Here is a 14,696-nt window from a genome sequence, read left to right as displayed (position 1 = left end):
CCAATATATATATATATATCTGAAGGTGTTCATAGGAATGTGGTCGTCGTTGATATGCGGCGTTAGTGAGAACGTTGGGAAGGATGACCAGCGTGTATACCCACAGGATTGTGGCTTGTGTAAGTGAGAGCGTCAGGTGGGAGACTGGCGTGTAGGTTTGCCGGATTGCGAACCGTTTGGAAAAGAGAGCATTGGGTTCTGCAGGCCCATGTGTAGACGCACCGGATTGTGTGTCATATCTGCCCTAGGGTAGACCGGTCTGGGTCGGGGTGGCCGCGAGACCAACTGATGTGAATATAAGTGTGGTGTAGGGTATGGATATCCCTAGTAATCAGTGAGTATTCTTAGTATCCCTATAGATTTAGTGGTGTTTTTAATAATATGAGCTTGTATATTGCGAGTTCCCCATCCTCAGGTAGGTACCCATGTGCCTGGATGGATGGTCCTGAGGAGGGATGTGATTACGTTCTGGCTGGGTTGGAGGGGCCCCTAGGGGCTGATCCCATCTAATCAGAAAATCCAGCCATAACATCTGGCGTCTACGAACAGTTTACGAAGCCTGTGTGACCTGGCCATGTGCTTAGAGAGTTTCCCATGTGTTGTGTGGGAGTGCCCTGAGCGCCAGTTCCATCTGGCGTAATGTTGCAGTTTATGTAGCCTGTGTGACCTATGGGCTTGAACAGTTGCAGCATGAGGAGATTGCATTACATCATGGCATTTGGTTTATTCAGGGTGGAAGGAATGGTTTTCATCTTGGTGTTTGAACTGTCAGGGTTGAAGGATGGCATTACATGAGGGAGCCAGTTACATCTTTGTGATGGTCCAATTGTATAAATGTGTGTAAAAAATGCTTTTAAATTGTCCATTAAATTGCTTGCTGCATCTGCTTATGCTGTGCAATGTGAAATGTGTTCATTGTAATATGATCTGTGGAGTTCTTTGAATATAGCTCCTTGTAAATATGGTTTGTGAATAGCGCCATATTAATGTGGCTTGTGAGGTGCATGTTCTCATGTTGACCTGCTGTGTTCCTTGTGCATTGCGCCTTGGATATATTGTTTGTGAAGAGTTTGTCTTGTAAATATGGCTTGTGAATAGCGCCATGTGGTCATGGCTTGGACAGGGCATGTTATCATTACGTTAGGTAGGAGAGAGCTGGATCTCTCTCGGGTGCTTGGGGATAACGTTTTGAAAATGTGTGTACGTGTTATCTGTAAACGTGAAGAGATGTGCTCATGACTTTCCCATGTATCCATGGACATTGGGGAATGATTGTGCTCGAGCTGCCAAAGGGTTAATATCTTGAATTGAGATGGCAGTCTTTATTTTTAAACATGCTGTTTTACCTTGCATGGTTATCTGACCTGACTATAAAAGTCAGTGTATTATTTTAAGGATTGATGGTTTGATTTTGACTTTTACTGATTCCTAGGTCTGCCTACGTGCTTTGTCAGCTTCTTGACGGAGAGGTAACATCTTGTGCTTTGCAAAGGGTTCTGTTCATTTCACATTCTTTTTGAAATGAGTCTACGAATTTGTGTGGGTTTGCCTTGGAACTGATGATTTCATGTGTCTGGCTCGTAGGGGTCGCTAGGTTATAAATCAACCAGTCGGATGGAGATAAGGGTTTGCACGGAGAGAGCTGTGTTCTTTTAAATGCGCTTCTTAATATGCATCCACTGACATGTGGAGAACTATTTTTGAATGCATGATTTAAAATGAGTGAAATGGTAAAACAATGGCCCTGTTAGAGTGCACGCTACGGGGCTGTTTTCATTAATTATTTCTTTGAGGGTTTTCCATCTAGAAAGGAATGTGCTGGTTGCAATGATCACAGGTTGAGAATAATCAATCTTGCCCGACAGTGCATGGTAACATGTGCTTTTAATTAGTGAAAGGCAACTGTGTGCTTTTGAAAAAAAAATGTGTGTGTTCTTATTATTATTTTCCCAAATGCAAATTGAACCTTTTTTTTTTTTTTTTTTTAAATGTGAAATGTGTCAGCAAAACCGGCATTGGTAAGTTAATATACTCAGTTAGAAAATAAATAGCTGTTTCATAATATATGAATGTGGCCCTTTTATTAGGTTCAATTTAAAAGGTTGCGCTATAAATTACATTGTAATGCAAAATTACATGATGCCCCTGGTTGAACAAAATCTGCATTTTATGCTGTTTTAAAATTATTTCTCTTTCAACAGCTGACAATGGTCCATGATAATTCGTTTTTTTTCTTCAAATGCAGAATGCATAATTTTGTGTGCAGATGTCAAATTGCCCCTTTTTTTATGTTGATCTGCATGTTGCATAAATGCTGAATTAGTTAGACAAAAGTCTTTTTAGAAACTGGAGCTTTTAAGTAGCAGTACATTGTAACAGAATTGTTTTTTTTTTAAATGCTAGCTTTCGTTAGTTAGAGCAATCAGGCCTGGGAACAAGCTTACAAGGAATTTGTTTGTCGACCTTGGCAGACCAGCTGGTTTGTGAAGACGAGTTTTTTTTTCCTCTGCAGGCTTCGGGTGCAGCCTGTCCTGTTTTTGATTGGCCATAATCCAATTTTGTTCCGCGGACGGCTTGTTTATGTAAGGGTGGGGTGAACTCGCTCTTCCTGGCTGTTGACGCAGGCAGCTTCATTGCCTGCTGATAAGGGATTCTTGTAGACTCTTGCCCTTGGAGTTAGTTAGATACAGTAGGCTTAGGCGGGCTTCTCTGATCTGGGAATTGGAGGCTTACAGCGCCCTGCTCCTGCTGTGAGATCATCATTTGGCAGTGATTCAAATTACTTCATACTGTAGCCTGGCTCCTGCTCTGAAGGGAGGGGCTGTCTCAGTGAGGATTAGGGTATGTTAGGCCCTACTGAATGTCCTTAAAAATTAGATTTTGAATGTTTTTAATTAATCAGGATCTTTTCTTTTCAATAATGAAAAGCACCCGGGGTGCTTTTTAAATGGAAAATTTTATTTTGCAAGATTAATGATACTTGTTTTCTTGTCCTAGGATTGCTGGGTTGTGGTGTTGGTGCGTGGGTCGCCCCCCCCCCCCACTTCCTTTATTATTTTAGTTTTTTACTTTCATGTTTTTATGTTAGTTTATTATTTTTGGAAGATGGATCCAGACCAGACCAGACCGGAAGGGTGGTGAATGGCCGCATCGGAGGAAGTGTCCGGATACCGAAGATGCCGGGTGGTGCCTAAAATTGACATTGGACTTTTTTTTTGGATGAAAAACTATTACACTTTTTTTTTAATTTGTGACAGAATCGCAAAAGGATTTGGTTACGTAATTCCTTGGCCTGCATTATTCCCATGGTTTTTTTTTTCTTTGCAATCACTACGAGCAGGCCCCACTTTTAAGAAAAAACACAAACATGTCACCTATTATAGTTTTCCTGTTTTCTTCAAAACAGTTTTTGCCAATGAAGGACTTTTTTTTTTTGAATGGTGGTGCACACATGTGTTCCACAGTGTGAAGAAACTAAGTGATATATATATACACCAGCTATCTTGTAGAAATGGGGTTGTTTTTTACTGTTATTACATTTTCACCTTGATTGATCAAAGGGTGGTTACCATAGACTTTAGGTTGTCCTGGGAGGTGTGTCTTTTAGTATGATTATGTATTGATGTTTGCCCAGACCTTGAGAACAATTTGTCATGTTTATTTCTCAGATTTCACTAAAATGTTTCCTTAAATTGACAAATGTCAGTAGGCCTCATTTAGGCCCATTGTTATTTTCATCCCACAAACAAGCCCCTACACCAATAGATTTCATGAGTCATCATTAGCTTAAGTTGACCATAGTAGGTAGGCCTCATTTAGGCCCATTGTTGTTTTTATTACACATTTAAGTCCCTACACCAATAGATTTCATGTGTCATCATTAGCTTAAGTTGACCATAGTAGGTAGGCCTCATTTAGGCCCTTTGTTGTTTTTTCATTAGAAGTTGAGACACATTTAGTTCTTAAGTTGTCCGAAGTAGGTAGGCCCCATTTAGGCCCCTTGCTGTTTTCATTCAACACATAAGTCCCTACATCACTAGACTTCACCAGTTGTCACTAGAAGTTGAGGCACATTTAGTTTGAGGATGCTTTGGTTAGTTTCTGTTGTTATCAGATCTAATCTTAGATATGTTTCAGCATTCAAGTCAAGGGTGCTTTGATTTGTTTTCAGTTGGTTGTTAGGTTTGTATTCCCTACAATTGAGTTTCAGGTGGTATTTCCTTAAGTTGTCTTTCTTTTTAGAGAGTTTTTTAGTTTTTGATTTGTTGATAGATTGTGTTGATGTTTGTTTATATGGATGTTGTTGTATTATTGATGTTCGCAAGATAAGGATCTAAGGGTGGAATGTAATGGCAGAGTTTTTGGCTTTATTTAGCAGTGATATAGACCTTAGTCTTGCTCACATCTAGTATAGGTATTCTTAGCCTGTGTTGGCCCTTTTAAGCCCTTTCTTCCAGACCTAGAAGAGGATAGCTGCTTAATATGCCTTTATTCTTGACTTTAACCTGTCTATTGCCTATTGGCTTTGACATACTTGACACATTGGTATGGTTTATGTAGGTATTCTGGCAGAGCTAAGGGGCATTTCATCCCTTTCAGGCCTACAGGCCTAGAGCTAGAGGGACTCCATCTTGATGAAGCTGAGAGGCTTTTCAGGGTAAAGGCAAAGTTTATAGTTAAGGCTGTTGTTCGCCCTAAGCGAACCGGAGAGAACCGGCCAGAGCTGAATCTAATCAGGAATTGTTCCCGGGCTCAGGTCTCTAGACGAAACAAGCAGACTGGTCACTGTGGGAGCGTCTAGCGCAAGGAGCCTGGTGCATGGGATTGGTGGGAGGAAGCTGCTGGCTGGAACTTTCCATGAGGAAACAGCATTCTATATCAGTGAAGTGCGGAGGCGGAGTCAGTGAGTCGTGTGGAGGTGGCGGAACCAAGCAGTCGAGTGGAGTTGGCAGAGCAGAGAGGGTTCAAGCTAGAGCGAGAGCTGACCTGAATTGAAGGAGCAGAGAGTGTTGGTAGAGTTGGAGGAGTGGAATTGCAAGAGGAAAAGAGACAGGACATGCTTGGAACAGAGAGAAGACAAACAGACAGTCAGTGAGCTGGAACTGAAGGAAGCAGTCAGAAGCAGTTACTTATCAGGAGGAGGTGTGAATAGCTGGAGTCTGAAGTAATGCCTTTTAGAAGAGACGGAGGAGAGATCGTGGACTAACCTGTGGGAGCAGAGGGAGTTAATTGGACATTGGCGCAGAGACAGAGTGAACAAGCTAGTGGAATGAAAAGCATTAGAGCGGCAGGAACCATTAGAGTGAATCTGGAAGGTGGAGACAGTTCGTGGGAAGAGGAGTCCAGTGCAAAGTGATCAGCGCAGAGGTGTACCCAAGAGTGCAGGAGAGAGAGAGAGTCTGAGATGAGCCAAGGCACAGACGAGAGAGGAACCCAGATGACAGCTAGAACAAGACTTCACACTAATCAGGTGATATCTACTCCATCACATTAGTTTACTTTACACTTGCATCTTAATCTTGTCCTTATTCCCTAAGCTATTGTATTGCTAATCTTTTCTCTTTCAGCGGTGTGTTCTATCTATAGTCTTTGTCCGTTACAGATCTGTGTAAGTGTTTATATTGTTCTAATAAAATAACCCCCAGTTTGTAGCAAACTGGCATGTGTCTTATATTCTTGTTCAATCCAGGTAAATGTATCTCCTAGGTGGTTACTATTTTGTATGAATGGATGAGTAACCCCAATCAGGTAAGTGGTGATCACATAAATAGGGAGTGAGTGGACCTATGATGCCAAGAATAAGAGGTACATTATATTAATTGGCTAACTCCTAATATTGTAGTAGCAGACCCTTAGTGAAGAGACTTCCCAATATATATATATATATATATCTGAAGGTGTTCATAGGAATGTGGTCGTCATTGATATGCGGCGTAAGTGAGAACGTTGGGGAGGATGACCAGCGTGTATACCCACAGGATTGTGGCTTGTGTAAGTGAGAACGTCAGGTGGGAGACTGGCGTGTAGGTTTGCCGGATTGCGAACCGTTTGGAAAAGAGAGCATTGGGTTCTGCAGGCCCATGTGTAGACGCACAGGATTGTGTGTCATATCTGCCCTAGGGTAGACCGGTCTGGGTCGGGGTGGCCGCGAGACCAACTGATGTGAATATAAGTGTGGTGTAGGGTATGGATATCCCTAGTAATCAGTGAGTATTCTTAGTATCCCTATAGATTTAGTGGTGTTTTTAATAATATGAGCTTGTATATTGCGAGTTCCCCATCCTCAGGTAGGTACCCATGTGCCTGGATGGATGGTCCTGAGGAGGGATGTGATTACGTTCTGGCTGGGTTGGAGGGGCCCCTAGGGGCTGATCCCATCTAATCAGAAAATCCAGCCATAACAGTGCTGTAATCCCAAATCTGTCTGTGCCCACGCTCAGTTTCAACAGGGGCCCCTCTGGTGATTGTGCTCCCCACCTCCCAACCACATTATTGTGGCCCACACCGTAATTAAATAAGGCAAGCCTCCACTCCCAGCAGGACTCACGGGGTGCAAGAGGGGAGATCCGTTGTTACATGGTCAACAACACAGACGGCAGCGGGGGCACTATTTTCAATGCTGTAAATGGGGCTGAACTCCTGGGGGCCGGGACCTCCCCTGACGGCAATCTGATCGTGCCCAGAGCCTCTCTGGCTCGGTTCAGCTGCACTTACTCTGCACTTCTGCCAGTGCCTTCGGGCTCCAGGGGAGTTTAGGAGGTGTTCTACCCATCGTCTCCCCGAGGCACCGCCAAGGCATTCCATGGGCTGCTTCTCTCCCATCAGTTGTACCTCGGTCTCGGACGCAGTCGGTCAGCACTCCACTCAATTCCCAGAGCCCCCTTCTGAGGGGGGGTACGACTTTTGGCCAGTTCAATAGCCAGGGTTCCAACCTGGATGTTGGTCCCCTGGTCATTCGGGATCCGCGGCTGGTGTCCTCTTATGGCCGCCTCCGCCAGATGTTTCCAACGGCCGGACCAAACTTGAGCCCAGGGATTTGCAAGCCCAGTCAGTGTGTTTCTGTTGGCTGCTGTTACCTCTTTCTACGGTATTTAGCACAATACCGGATCAACCGCTGGGTGAGTCGTTGCTCCGCTACTCATCTGGAGGTGTACATGCGGATTAACATTTGGATATTTTGGCTGTTTTGGCCAGTGGAAGGTTGGAGCTTCATCAACGCGTGTCCATCGCGCTCAGTGCCCAGGCCACTCCCTCTAAAGCAGCTCTTGGTGCAGCTCCTGTCCCAGTAGGATTAGCACAAAAGAAGGGTCATGCCCAGCTTTCAGCTAACATTTGCCTGTGACAGCGTAGGCCTCTTTGAAGTTAAATAAGTTCCTAAGTACAGCCCAGATGTTCATCCTGCCAGAGGAAAAGGACACCTTTGTCTCAGCTCTGGGAACAAGTCAAGTTTACACCTCATCAATGCAGCTATTCAGCTGCCTGGTGAGAGTTGGGTACAAAAGGGGGTGGTGATGGACGGAGCATCTGAACCAATCAAACACTCACACCCAGTCAACAGATCTGGGTTTAATCCATCACCGTTCTTTAGCCCACTCTGCCACCCCAGTTCAGACATGACCACATGCAAATCGTTCTGACCCTGTGCCTCATGGGAACAGTCCAGCCCGAACTGCCAAGCCATGCCTTCCCTGGACTGGAAACAAGCTTCCTAGGTTTTATTTTTGAAAAAAGATTGGCACTGGGCAGAAGTGCTCCTAATACATCTGTTCTATCAACTCTCAATTGTCAACACATGTTGAGGCTAGTGGACTACTTCATCCATCTCAATCCGGGTTCAGACGTGGCTTCTCGACTGAATCCACCCTGTTAGGGGTCTCGGAAAACATCAGGGGCCGAGTTGATAAGGGTGAAACCGTGGCACTCATTTTACTTGATCTGAGTGCCGCATTTGATACGGTTTCCCATGCCATCCTTATCAATGCCCTCAGATCATCTGGTATCATCGGCACAGCTCTCAACTGGTTTATTAGCTTTCTTTCAGACCGCACCTTTCAAGTTTTCTCCTCGTCCTCTGTTTCTCAAACCTTTACATCGGCGTACGGTGTACCGCAGGGTTCCATCTTGAGCCCCTTGCTGTTCAATTTGTATGTCAGACCTTTGGCTGCTATTGCAGAGCAAGCTGGGCTCACTATTTACTCGTACGCCGATGATACTCAGATCATCTACTCCCTTTCCTCTGGCTCTCATTCCTCATCCTCCTCCCTCCGTACAGGTCTGAGTAACATCGCAGCCTGGATGTTGGACAACAAACTACAACTAAATGGGGGTAAAACTGAGGTCCTTCTGTTCGGTCCCAACACCACCTTATGGGGACCCCAGCATTGGCCTTCACAAATGGGCCCTTTACCCATCCCATCTATAACTGCTCGCAACCTTGGCGTCACCTTCGATAATCAACTGTCTATGAAGAACCATGTGGTTAAAACATCATCCACTTGCATCACTATCATTAAGTGGTTGCGAAAAATCATTTGGATGCTTCCCTTGGACACTCAGAAGACAGTGATCCAGGCTCTTATTACTTCAAGACTGGACTACGGGAACATCCTTCTTCTGGGAGCCAGTAAAGAGGTGACGCGTAAGCTGCAGACAGTTCAAAACATGGCTGCGCGACTTCTCTGCAAATTACCTAACACTTCTCCTACCTCCAATGCCCTTCGTTCCTTGCACTGGCTCCGAATTGAAAATCGGACAAAATTCAAGGCCCTCTGCATCATCCACAGAATAAACTCCGGCTTAGCCCCCTCTTATCTCAACCCCTTGGCACAATCATACCATCCCTCTCGTAATCTTCGATCTTCTAATCAAAACCTACTGTCGGTTCCTAGAATCAAGAAAGCCAGAATGGGTGGCCGCTCATTTGCTTGGCTGGCTCCCTCACTCTGGAATTCTCTCCCTCTTCAGATACGAACTGAACCTAACTATCTCAGGTTCCGTGGACAGATAAAAACCTGGCTATTTGACATCTAACAGTTCTCTTCTGACTCTTCCCTCTCACTTTTTGGTTTTAGCGCCGGGAAACCTACGGGTAGCTGAGCGCTTTAGAAATGTAATTATAATAATAATAATAATTCTAACAACTATATCAAAGATATACAAACAAATAAATGATTACTCTAGACCCACATGATATACAAAACTATATTCTGTTTATTATTCTTATAATTTTTTTTCTTTTTTCTTTTTGTATCTTTGATTTGTGATTATTATCAAAAATATTAAATATCATTACATCCAATCAAGCGACAATAAAATTGGTCAAAGACAAAAAGTTGTTTCACCATTTGATATATCAGCCATTATAGTGAGGTATGACCACACACAGAAAACAAAAGAACAACAATGAAAAAATGAGAAAAAAGAGAAGACTATTTGTTGACATTGACAATAATGTATCAGTAGATCCTGGGATGTAAGATTGGAATTAGATGTTAATATCCATAATTGATTTGGAAACACTGGTTGAAAGACATAGATGTCACCAACGCGTTTCAGTCTTGGACCTTCCTCAGGGTGAATCTACCAATGGCATACTAACAATCTTGTATATTAAACACTATCATACAAAGAATCTTATGGACACTGTTTTTGATATCCGCTTTCTCAAATTGTTGCTCACACTCCAGGATATGATACCTTCATGATTGATTTTTGTAATACTCTGAATTGTAGAGCAACAGTATCACATCCAATAAAAATGCATTCAAGCATGAAGAATGAAAAACCTTTTAATTTTATCTGTAATTTCACCTATTGATGACCGGCGAATTCCATTAATCTAAAGCCTCAGGACAGGTGAAGTTTAAATTGCCGCCAAAATTCAAATGGAAAACAGGATAATGTCAATTCCATAAGAAAGGAGATGCTGCCCATGTGGCCCGGTAGATTGATGTTCCAAAAAAAGTTTTTGAAAGTTTAGATAGCTTTCTAAAAGTACCTTCCCAAAATAATTGTTACAAATCCAATTACCAGTGAATTGGGCTTGCGATAAATATTTTACAAAAGTTCAAGAGTTCATTTCGAGCTTCTTCATAGCTGGAGATATCAATGATAAGTTTATTATTGTATCCTAATGCTTTCCTATGGAACAGCCAAACCTTCTACAGTGAAAAACGTTTTTAGGGCCTTAGTATAAAGTTTAGGCCCGTCAAGATGGGTAATTTGACAGGATGCTTATGCAGTTTAAACCTGCACAATCAGACTACACATGGCCAATCTGCAGTCATGCTTACACTGTCACTGTAGTGGATAGCACAATGGGTGCTGCAGTTCACTTGTGACATTTAACTTTCAGTCCCTGGTACCATTTGTGCTATATACTAAGGACTTATAGGGAAGTTAAAAATGCCAATTAGGGGTATTACAATCGCGTCACGCTGAAAGGGGGAGTAAAGGCATTTTGCCACTGGTTAGCACGGTTGAAGTGCACAGGGTTCTACTGCCAGGAAAAACAATCAAGTCAAAAGTCTGGGGAACATTACGCAGAAGGTGGCTATTTCCAACGATAGAGCAAAAATACAAAAGCAATGTGTTCTTTTCTTCCAGTGCATTTGTGGCATCATTTTACCAAGAAAGCTGCATAATCACATGAATTGGAGTAATGGCTTCATTTTGAGAGTTTTGTGAAACAAGCGAAATGCGAGCTTCCCGAAATTAGCAGATTAAGCCTGTGTAATTTTAATTTCACCCAGGCCTCATGAATACCTATTACCACCACAGTTGCTGCTCAGAAGGACCATTACATCCAGAACCCTCAAATTTTTTATAACAATTGGTGGCACATGGTGTGGATCTTTGGATCCCAATTCCATTAATTACAAAGATTGGCCAATATGTGCAGTTTTGTAACCATATCTTGCTTATGTCGGAAAGATGGCAATATGGAAAGAAAAGAGTTGAACAGTCTCTACGTGGATGTGGTAAAGGAGTTGTTATGTTATGTGTATTTGTAAAGCACACCATCACCTGTGAGGGTATTCCAGCACTGGGCAGGTATGAGAGCTTGGCCCCTGGCCCCATGGAAGGGCAGGCCTAGTTCATCTGCTTCTTGCAAAATTTAAGAAGCGAGGAGGAGTAGGCTCTGATATGGAGTGGCTTTAGAAACAATGAAAGAGAAGGGTTGACCTCCAGTTGTTTTTCTTTGTCTGTGAGGGATGAGTGTGTTTAGGAGTCCGGCTGGTCAAGGGTGCCTAGAGGGTTGGAGAATGGAGACACAGCTGTTCAGGTAACCTGGGCCCATGTTGTGTAGTGCTCTGAAAGTGTGGGTGAGGAGCTTGAATTGTGTGCTTGTGCATCAGGAGCCAGTGAAGCTCCTTAGGATTAGAGTGATGTGGGGCTTGCATTGGAGGTTGAGGATGAATCTGGACGCTGCATTCTGGGTAGTTTGTAATTGTCTGGTGAGATGTTTGCCGATCCTGGCATAGAGAGTGTTTCCGTAAGCCAGTCTGCTGGTGATGAGGGTGTGGGTGATGGCTCTCCTGGTGTTGTGTGCGAGCCATTTAAAGGTCTTCTTCAGCATCTTCAGGGTGAGGAATCAGGATGTGAAAGCATTGACTGGGGCAGACATGTCCTGCTTGTCAATGACGATCGTGAGATTTCTGATGTGATCGCTAGGGGAGGGAGTGGGTCTGAGGTTGGCTGCTAACCAGTTGGAGTGTCATGGGGATGAGTTCTTCCCAAAGATCACTACCTCAGTCTTGTCATTGTTCAGTATGAGGCACCTGGACTCGAGGAGAGGAATTGGCCTAATGGCTAGGGCGGTCGACCACGAATCTGGGGAACTGGGTTCGAGTCTCGGCAATGACGCTGAGCATCCTGTGATTCTGGGCAAATCACTTAATCTCCCCGTGCCTAACAAGCAAACAAAAATGAATGTGTCCTCATGTAATGCAACTGGTGCTATGTAAAGCGCTCTGAGACCCGATTCAGGTCAAGTTTGTGCTATATAAAACTCTGTTAAAATACAAAAAATCAAGAAAAATCCAGGGGCCTCATTTATGACTTTTTGCCACAGGGAAGCTCAGCAGGCCTTCCTGCTGCGCTTCCCTACGGCAAAAGAAAAGGGCAGAAATGCGCTGTATCTATAAGATACGGCGCATTCCTGTCCTTTTCCCCTGCACCGGCGCACAATGGGCTGCCTGCGCCAGCGCAGGCACCCTTGCACAATGGTGCAAGGGTGCCTGCGTTTGCGGGGAAGATTATTTTTGTACAGGAAGGGAAACCTTTCTGTACAAAAATAATCACAAGAGGCTTTTCCTCTTTCTACGTGTGCTGCAGAATGCAGCACACATAGAAAAAGGAAATACGAGGAGAAATAAAGACATTTCTCCCTGTTGCGCCTCCCTTACGCCTCCCCTGGGGAGGCGTAAGCTTTTGGCACTGCTTCAGAGTTACGATTTCTGGTAAATCTGGGGCAGTGTCAAAAGGCCATGGATGTTGCTGGGAACGCCCCCAGCAACACCCATTGCACGCCCCTTTAACGCAGAACACTGCGTTAAAGGGACTGATATTTATCAGGCAGCATTAAGCCAAAAAAAGTGGCGTACTGCTGCCTGATAAATACCACGCAGGCTTCTGCGCCACGGAACTTCATGAAAAGTGAAGTTCCGATGGCGCAAGGGGCCTCATAAATGAGGCCCCATGTGGCTACTTTGAACATCCATGCAGGGAACATATTCTTCATGTTGGAGGTTTTGTCTGAGAGAGATAGTATGAGTTGTGTGTCATGATCATTGGACAGGACCTTGGTGTTGTTGGTGCGGATGACGTTAGCCAGCGGGGTCATGACAAGACCGTTCTTTCCCTGAATGTCCAATTCTGGCAAGTCTCTGTTGTGATATGTTTAGCCTAGCAAATAGAGTCTTTCAATTTCATTTCCTCACAGAAAAAGGCATTATTGATACTTGTAGGAAGCGTTTTAAAGAAGCAAGCATGTGAAACATAATGGCCCACATGCATCAAGCACTTTTGCATTCGCAAACGGTGCGATTCCTTAAAATCGGCCGTTTGCGAATGCAAAAGTGCTTTTTCAGATGCATCATTATTTTTGAATGAAATTCGCTGATTTTGCGACTTTCCAGAATGCGATTGCATTTAAGGAATCGCAAATTTGCGATTCCTTAAATGCAATGCATCATTCTGAAATCAAATTGCGAGAACAAGGTTTGGAAGTGCAAATTACCACGAGGTTGAACCTCGTGGTAAATTGCGAAAAATGTTTAAAATGTACTAATTTACATTTTAAACAATGTCATGTTACAGACACACATGTCCTTAGGACATGTGTGTGTGAAACATCCATTTAAAAATACATTTCAGGGGTGCAGGGGGGGTCCTTTGGACCCCCCCCTGCACCCATGAAATTTTCTAAGTGCCACTCGCAATTTCCATTGATTCCTATGGGCCTTTTGGCCCATAGGAATCAATGGGAATAGCGAATTCGCAATTTTGAAGTCACATAATATTTGCGATTCGGTAAAAATTGCGATTTTTACCGAATCGGAAATATTTTGCACTTTCTATGATGCATCCCGTTTTGCGAATCCATATTTGCGATTCGGTAAAATTCGCAAATTTGGAAACGCAAAACGGGAGTTTGATGCATGAGCCCCAATATTTTTTATGATTGGAAAGTGAAAAGCTTGGCCCAAACAAAAATGGAAAGATGTATGAAAATAAAAAAATATGCAAAATAAGGGAACGTTTATGTCACAAACAGTTTGGGAGACCCATTTTCATGCATTTGGAGTCAACCAACTGTACCGTACTGTTTGTTTATTATTTTCGGTATTCAGAAAGGTGTACTTAATCAAAAGTCTAAGTTTACGACTTCCAGAATTCACAAAAGTAAGTTACGACTAGTATCTTTATGTCCACACTTAGGGGGATTCCGTGTGGAGATTGCACTGGGCACCCCGAGTCAACTCTCTGCACTCGGAGAGTACACTCCGGGTGCAGAGTGGAATATCCGTACTGGGAGAAAAGATTCTGCCCCAAATGCAGACATAAAGATACTACTCGTTATTTACCTTTGTGATAAATTTGGACTTTCGTCTAAGTTCACCTTTGTGAATATCTAAAGTCATAAACTTATACTTTTGGTCTACATTTACCTTTTTGAATCAGGCCTATTTGTATAATATACTTCGTTAGCGATGACTTCAGCAGCCCTCTTCATTCATTTGTCTGTTATTCTGTCAATCAGAATTTTTATCCACCCACTGCAGTATAAGGAAAGGGGCTAGGGGTCAAATCACTTCAGCCTTCCGTTAACTTTTCGGTGAGTTATAGCATAGTACCCTTTCACAAGGGGAATATCCGCACTTAGGGGCCTATTAGGATGGCGGACGGACCTGTATCCCTCCGCCACCCCAGAGGAGGGGGGACCGTCCGCAAGGGCAGCGTCGGTCCCTCCGTGCGAATTAGGATGAGACCGCCACCCTGGCGGTCACATCCTGTATCTTTAACATTGCGGCGGGTGCTGCTTGAAGCAGTGCACTCATTAATGTTAAAAAATGCATGTTTACCTTTGCATGCACGAAGCGGCAGGCACCGCGTGGTGCTTGCCACTTCATGCACGCAAAGGCAGGGGGGTACCATAGGTACCCCCATGTGCACCCCCACCCCTCCTTCACACC

General features: G+C 43.7%; 1 protein-coding gene across 1 annotated transcript in view; it reads right to left on the bottom strand.

Moving 5' to 3' along the window:
• The window catches only part of LOC147709470 (L-gulonolactone oxidase-like), a 722,418-nt gene that overhangs the window by 40,739 nt on the left and 666,983 nt on the right, over positions 1-14,696 (bottom strand). The window lies entirely within an intron of this gene.

The sequence above is a fragment of the Lissotriton vulgaris genome, chromosome 6 (assembly GCF_964263255.1).
Source record: "Lissotriton vulgaris chromosome 6, aLisVul1.2, whole genome shotgun sequence".
NCBI lineage: Eukaryota > Metazoa > Chordata > Amphibia > Caudata > Salamandridae > Lissotriton > Lissotriton vulgaris.
Note: the sequence above shows the minus strand (reverse complement) of the source record. Positions and strands in the feature narration are given on the sequence as shown.